The 7,558-nt window shown below is 43.4% G+C and overlaps 1 long non-coding RNA gene across 1 annotated transcript; it reads left to right on the plus strand.

Annotated features, from left to right (window-relative positions):
* Positions 1-258: 258 nt before the first annotated feature.
* On the plus strand, positions 259-1,822 carry LOC149445236 (uncharacterized). The gene is made up of 2 exons (XR_016306427.1): positions 259-1,411; positions 1,789-1,822. It is a non-coding gene; the product is annotated as an uncharacterized LOC149445236 (long non-coding RNA).
* The last annotated feature ends 5,736 nt before the right edge of the window (positions 1,823-7,558 follow it).

Consider the following 7,558-nt stretch of genomic DNA (forward strand, 5'->3'; position numbering starts at 1 on the left):
CAAGTGAAGGATCGAAATACAACTCAACAACCTACACAGACATCTGAGGGAGAATCAGAAAATGAATCAGATCATGAACAAAGAAACTGGAGATCTTTCATCCCAGTCACCCAGCATGACCACCCAGAGGAAAGTACAGAGCTAAATCCAGAAGCTAATGAGTTCTACCCACGTCAGCTGGAAGTAAGTGAGTATGATTTAGAAGGAGTCAGAGAGACTGAGCCTATAGATCAAATTGAACAAACTGAGTATGCATTTGAAGGTATAGAAGAAGAATGCCCAGCAACAGAGAACACAGAACAACTTGTTGAAAATGATGTAGAGGAGAATGAGGACCTTTCAGATTCACTTCCTCAATGTAGAATACAACCCTACAGGAACAGGAGACAACCAAAGATTTTGACATATGACACTTTAGGTCAACCCAGTAGTGTTACCAGAGTTTCATCTATACAGGTTATAGACAGTATTCCTACATTACCTGTTGATTAGCTGGTATTTCAGTTCAGAATGTTTTGCTGAAGACTATAGAAGTTGGTAGAAGTGATTATGTTTATTGATCCATTGTTTACTATTTGGGACACTATACCAAAGTTAATTACCTAAACCAGAATAATTATATGTTACTTTTCTGTTGGTTTAAGTAAGGAAAAATGTAATTGCATTTGTACTGCAGATATTGTAGGTCAGGCAGAAATAGTTTTAGGTGAGGGAACTAGATGTTACACAGAGACAGAGTCGGTCGATAAAAGTACAGAGCAGTAGATGGCAACGTTATGCTGCATTGTTGATGTACAATGGGTATTCCGCCATTATGATAAAAAGGTATAAAAGTAATAAGATGTTCCCTAGTTTCTCATCACCTTTGTCTAAACTTAGTAACCTATACAAATATGTATAGAAAGGGGTTTTACTAAATAGTTGGTTATACGCAACTATATCTTGCCAGGTACTATAGCGCTGTGGGCCTGGTGGGAAGCTGTGATGTAATAGGGAGTAGATGTCACAGGGAGGATGTTTCCTCAAGTAACTTGGTTACTACTTACCATTGGCTTCCTATGGTTACTACTAGACAAGTAAAATAATGTTTTCTTAAAAAAATTCTGCGTATGTCAGGGACGACATAACAAATTTGTGGGGGAGAGTGTAAGAGGTGTAGAAAATAGGCAGCCCCATAGAATTTAAATCTAAAGCCTAATACCTAATATAACAATAATCTATCTTTGTCAATAGAAGATACTAGTGATTGCATTTTTATTGTACCATCACAAGAGGGCAGAACTACTTCCTGTGATAATAGGAAGACACAGAAGTAGGAACTAAAAGTCTAACACTTTGTTTCCTACAGGACAGTGATTACAGTGAACATATCCAGTCACATGTAATTAAGGGTTTTCTGTGTTTGTTACAGGTAAGCAGGAGGCTGTTTAACATGATAAATAGGACAAAATGACTTAACATGCCCTGGTGGTTAGTAAATGTCGCTGTTACTATTATGCAATCAGATTACTTGTAGCATAAATGTGTATATATATTGCAGCTATGTGATTTGGCGCTAAGATACAGGGAATGTGATTTCTCTATTGTAATACGCTATTGTTATGCAGAATAGGTCACTAGCATATCTGCAGAGGTCTAGATATTCAGTATTGCAATTAAAGATGTTTATTAATGTATATAAAAATACTTATTAATGTATATGGAAAAATTTAGTAATGTATAGAGGACAGTGATTACAGTGAACATATCCAGTCACATGTAATTAAGGGTTTTCTGTGTTTGTTACAGCCATTCCTAATAAAACACTTCTGGTTTCACCCGACCCATCCTTCGCACAGTTGAATTATTTACCGTATGTGCAACACGCGCACAAGCAGGGTGCGGGGAGGCCGTTTATAGACGGCCACCGACCCTGCAGTGCCACCGTCCGGCCGTTTATATGCAACGGCTGGTTGGGAAGTGGTTAAAGAAGTACACTGAACTATGATCTTCTTTGTGGTTGTCGAGTTTTACCCACAGAGCCGGCTGTACTGAAATCAGGTGCCATTGGAAGGTTCAACAGCGATTTATAAGGGAAAGATTGCCCACAGAGGAGCAAGTTATGTGCTACCCCCACTTATAGGGGAGATGCTTATCTGATCTGTGTCCACATCCAGGTCCATGTGAGAAGCTGAGGGTCCACCTTGACTTCTATGTTCACTGTGGTGATTCACGTACATTGAAGACTTGCAGCACTGGGATTCTGGGTGCAGTCACCAGTAGGAAGATGTTCCACTCTTTTTGAAATTCTGAAGAATTAGTTTTTCATGTGGACTTTAGTCACGTTTGAGTTTGTCTTTAGATTTGTTCTCACTAATATTGTTTGTTGATAGCAGCGCGACACACTTTTATTTCATTTATTTGGTTTTTATGTGAACACACAACACGTGTCTGCAGCAGCTCATTACTCAGCACTTTATTCAACACATTGGCAGCGCAGAACTCCTTCTTGTTTTATTCCTAAGAATTACAGGCCTACAGTATAAAACAACAAATTTCCATGCAAAACAATGTACTGCTTTGACATTCAAAAATATTGGCATAATCAGGCCGCCAGGGAGGTTAACCTTCATGCACCCCTTGTGAAACTTCAGACCAGGCTCAGGAGACGGTTTAAAAGAACTTTGTTGAAAGTCTTCTCAACATACTGTAAAAACACAGTCCAAAAGAGCTCCTCACCAACTATTCTGATTTGTGTCTTCCCAGGCATACCTTTCCAGGTGTGAGTCCATTACTTGGTACAAGTCAATGCTGAGTCAACTCCTTGTAACCGACTTGCTTTGTACCCCATATGTGCCTTATCTAACCCAAATGCTTAAATGCTTGTATTAACCTTCTTGCAGTGACTTGAGTAACTTCTAACCAGGCTCAGGAAACAATTTTAAAAACTCTGTTGAGTCTTCTCAACATAAAAACACAGTCCAGTACAAAAGAGTTCTTCACCAACTATTCTGATTTGTGTCTGCCCAGGCATACCTTTCCAGATGAGAGTCCATTACTTAGTACAAGTCAATGCTGAGTCAACTCCTTGTAACCGACTTGCTTCATACCCCTTATGTGCTTTAACTGACCAAAATGCTTGTAATTGCCATTAACCTTCATGCACCCCTTGAGTAACTTCAGACCAGGTACAGGAAATGGTTAAAAAATCTTTATTGATTGTCTCAACATACAAACACAATCAATGCAAAAGAGTTCTTCACTAACTATTCTGATTTGTGTCTTGCCCAGCATACCTTTCCAGGTGAGAGTCCCTTACTTGGTACAAGTCAATGCTGAGGCAGGAGAGCTCCAGGGAGCTCCAGGGTGGCTGTTGGCTGTAAAGGTTTACATCTTCTTCTGTGAACCTCTTGCTTCTATTCCCATGTGGCTGGAGCTGTGTCAGCCGAGCCATATCTGTAAAGCAGCTGGAGATGACAACTTTATGGTTTGTCTCCTGTCTTCTTCCCATGCAGAACTTGTGTAAGCAGAGCTCTCCCCCTTTTTATAATAGCACAGGGAAAGAGGCAGAGCCCAGAAAGAGTGGGAACTGCAGAACTATCATTAACCCTTCCTTAACCTAGGCAGCCTGACTAGCTTACTAACATGATACATTCCCCTTGTAGGTAGATGCCTACAGCCTGCCTATCCACTGTGCAGCAAGGCTGAAGTGTAAGAGGAAGAAGCAGCAGTAGGAGGCAGAGGGGACAAGAAATATGTCTACAGGAGGAGAGAGAAGAATGACAGAGAGTCACCAATGTGCTGCTGTGGTGAAGGATCAACCTCCTGAGTTATGAATATTTATCTGACCCAGTAAATCCATAAGGAGCTGCATTCAGAGGTGCGGCTTGGAGAGATGATAAATATTTGGGAGTGCCTGTTGGCTATATTCGTTCTCCATGGTCTCACTGTGTGTAGGAACGTAGTCATCTTCTCTCGCTCACTCCAAACAAGGACTATGGACTATAGGATTTGTACTGTGCATAGAGCAGTGCACATGACTAGGTAACTAACATGCACTACTCGTTCCAAACAAACAGAAGTGAGCGGGAAAAGGAGAGGTTTGGGACATTACAAAGAGGCATGTGCAAAGGACCTTCTACACTAAGGACCTATATACACTATATTGCCAAAAATATTGGGCTAGCCCTCCACATCATTGGATTCAGGTGTTCCAATCACCTCCATGGCCACAGGTGTATAAAATCAAGCCCCTAGGCATGCAGACTGCTTCTACAAACATTTGTGAAATGATGGGTCTGCTCTCAGGAGCTCAGTGACTCCTAGCGTGGTCCCGTGATAGGCTGCCACCTGTGCAATAAGTCCATCCATGAAATTTCCTGGATACTAAATATTCCATGGTCAACTGTTAGTGGTATTGTAACAAAGTGGAAGCAACTGGGAACAGCAGCAACTCAGCCACCAAGTGGTAGGCCACGTAAAATGACTGAACGGGGTCAGCGCATGCTGAAGCGAACAGTGCACAGAAGTCGCCAACTGTCTGCAGAGTCAATAGCTAAAGACCTCCAAACTTTGTGTGGCCTTCAGATTAGCACAACAACAGTGCATAGAGAGCTTCATGTAATGGGTTTCCATGGCCAAGCAGCTGCATCCAAGTCTCACATCACCAAGTGTAATGCAAAGTGTTGGATGCTGTGGTGTAAAGCACATCGCCACTGGACTCTAGAGCAGTGGAGACATGTTCTCTGGAGTGACGAATTGTGCTTCTCTGTCTGGCAATCCAATGGAAGTGTCTGGGTTTGTAGTTACTAGGAGAATGGTACTTGCCTGCCTGCCTGCATTGTGCAAAGTGTAAAGTTTGGTGGAGGGGGGAGTTTGGTGTGGGGATGTTTTTCAGGGGTTGGGCTTGGCCCCCTAGTTCCAGGGAAGGGAATTCTTAAGGCGTCAGCATAGCAAGACATTTTGGACAATTTCATGCTGCCAACTGAGGGAACAATTTGGGGATGGCCCCTTCCTATTCCAACATGACTGCACACCAGTGCACAAATCAAGGTCCATAAAGACATGGATGAGGACGTTTGGGGTGGAGGAACTTGACTGGCCTGCACAGAGTCCTGACCTCAACCCAATAGAACACCTTTGGGATGAATTAAAGTGGAGACTGCGTACCAGGCCTTCTCATCCGACATCAGTGCCTGACCTCACAAATGCGCTTCTGGAAGAGTGGTCAAACATTCCCATAGACACCCTCCTAAACCTTGTGGACGGCCTTCCCAGAAGAGTTGAAGCTGTTATAGCTGCAAAGGGTGGGCCAACTCAACATTGAACCCTACGGACCAAGACTGGGATGCCATTAAAGCCCATGTGCGTGTAAAGGCAGGCATCCCAATACTTGAGAGAGAGAGAGAGCAAGAGAGAGATTGGTGACAGATGTGTGTAGAGATTATTTGCAGCTCCTCTTATTTCAGTTAACCCTATCTCTTCTGGTCTGGGATTCTAGGTTAGAGCCAGGTAAGTCATCCAATAGCTGATAACTTGTAGTTAGAGTTCCAGTTGCATGACAGATTTGGAAACTGCAAGAGGCTGAGTGCAGAGCAGATTGGCTGACTCTGAATTCCAGTGCCACTCCACAGCTTCTGCTGGTGAGAAGCTGCATTCCAGGCTGGTTGGACAGTTGGAGGATCTCCCCATCACCACTGATCTGTTCTTCAGGTCTTGGTTACAAAGACAGATGCCGTATTGTGATCATCCTCAGGGGTCCCTACAACTGAATTTTGCTGCTACATTCATCTGGAGGCATTTTTATTAATAACTATAATACCTGGATATATATATGCAAAATTCTTTGCTGATAATACCTGTTTGTACATTGGATGTATGTACTATTATTAATCTCTATATAAAGCTTGTATTATTTCTATACTGGTGTGCATTTATATGCTTATGGTTAATTTCTAAATTTTGGTTGCAGCAGTTCTTTTGCTCCCAAGTACTTTGTTTAAATTACTAACTAGTTTCCTAGGAAGGGAATCCCCTCTGTTCACAGAGGCCTTGTCCTCGGTGAAGGCACTGCCAACTTTATCATCAAACCCACTCTTTTACTTAGCAAAGCTTCTGGTGCCCTCAGGGGCGGACTGACAACTCATGGGGCCCCCGGGCAATAGGGGATCATGGGGCACCTGTGTCCTTGCCCACACTCAAAGCACACCCAAAAAAACCTATAAAAAGGTGCCAGGGGCATTTCATGGGGCACCCTATTGACGTAGTGCCCAAGTTCTTAAATGGTCAGTCCGCCCCTGGGTGCCCTTATTTACCTACAGTTTAGCGCAATATCCTGTTTGGGGAGGGTCATTTTCCCAACCCCCCCCCCCCAAAAAAAAAGAGGGCTAGTAAAGCAAAAGTGAAGGTGGCAAATAATACACCATGCTCAAATATACACTTGTTGTGAGTTATCAACATGCCCATACAATATTTAGATAAAATCATTTCATGTCCATAACATGTCTTATTTTAGTGCCAGTGATTTCTTCACTGGGTTTCTGTGCTTCTAAATGCAATGCAGGCATATCATGGCTGGTGGAAAGAACTGGCCGGGGCCCCTCAGTACTCCTCTCAAGAGTTCTCAGCCCTGATGCAAGCAGTGGGCTAGTTCTTGGGAGGAATGCTATGGGTGTCCCTAGGTGGGTTGTATTTGCATGCAGACCATCCTAGGTGACAAAGGAATGCTGTGCTTCTATCATTGAAACAACGGGCTTTCAACAGATGGAAATGGCAGGCTATGGACAGTTTGGCTGGGGAGGAAAGAGCTAAATGATCATAAGAGTGCACATCCTATAGCATTAGGGTGTGCACCCCAAAAATCAAACACACGTGTCTACATATATATGACCCCGGCACATTGATCTCCTTTCCAGCACAGTGAAAGAGAAGATGCATAAGAACTTCTCTTATGGCAGAGCTGGTAAGAAGGAGATCTTTCCCATCTCCCCGCTGGCACAGAGAGTGATAATGCAAATGCACTTAGGGTGTGCCTAGGCACATTGGCACACACTGTGCACATGCCTATGTAGATGATGGTAGACGTCTGCCAGTCAGGAAATGAGGCAGGTTCTATCTGACTTGCTGCAGCTTCTTGTGCACACTGTGAGAAGCTCACAGTGTGCAGTGAAATCAGAGTAAGCCACTTCAGTCCAGGAGAGGAGCCGGTACAACTGGAGGGAAGACTGGAGGGAAGTCCGGAGTTCAGCTTTAGGTGTAGTTATATGTAGCCCAGTTTAGAATAAACTTTTGCAGTAAATGAACATATGGCGTCTACGGGAGTTTTTACTTTTGTTTGGAGATCTTTAATGACAGTTTAATTTGGTTTTCAGTCCACTTTATGACCCAGAACCTACTTTACTTCACTAATGCCGTCCTCGGAGACTGCGATCCTCGGCGAGCTGGAAAACCAGCCGGCTCCCCCGGTCACCCCGTCCCCGGGGACGATTAAACTGCGGTGCGGAGCCGGGAAAAGGATGTTATTTTCTCTTCCCTGTAAACCATGGCAGAGAATTCTCTACGGAATACACAGACCCATAAA

This window comes from Staurois parvus, unplaced genomic scaffold, assembly GCF_062004578.1.
Source record: "Staurois parvus isolate SC_StPar_1 unplaced genomic scaffold, SC_StPar_1.0 ptg000735l, whole genome shotgun sequence".
NCBI lineage: Eukaryota > Metazoa > Chordata > Amphibia > Anura > Ranidae > Staurois > Staurois parvus.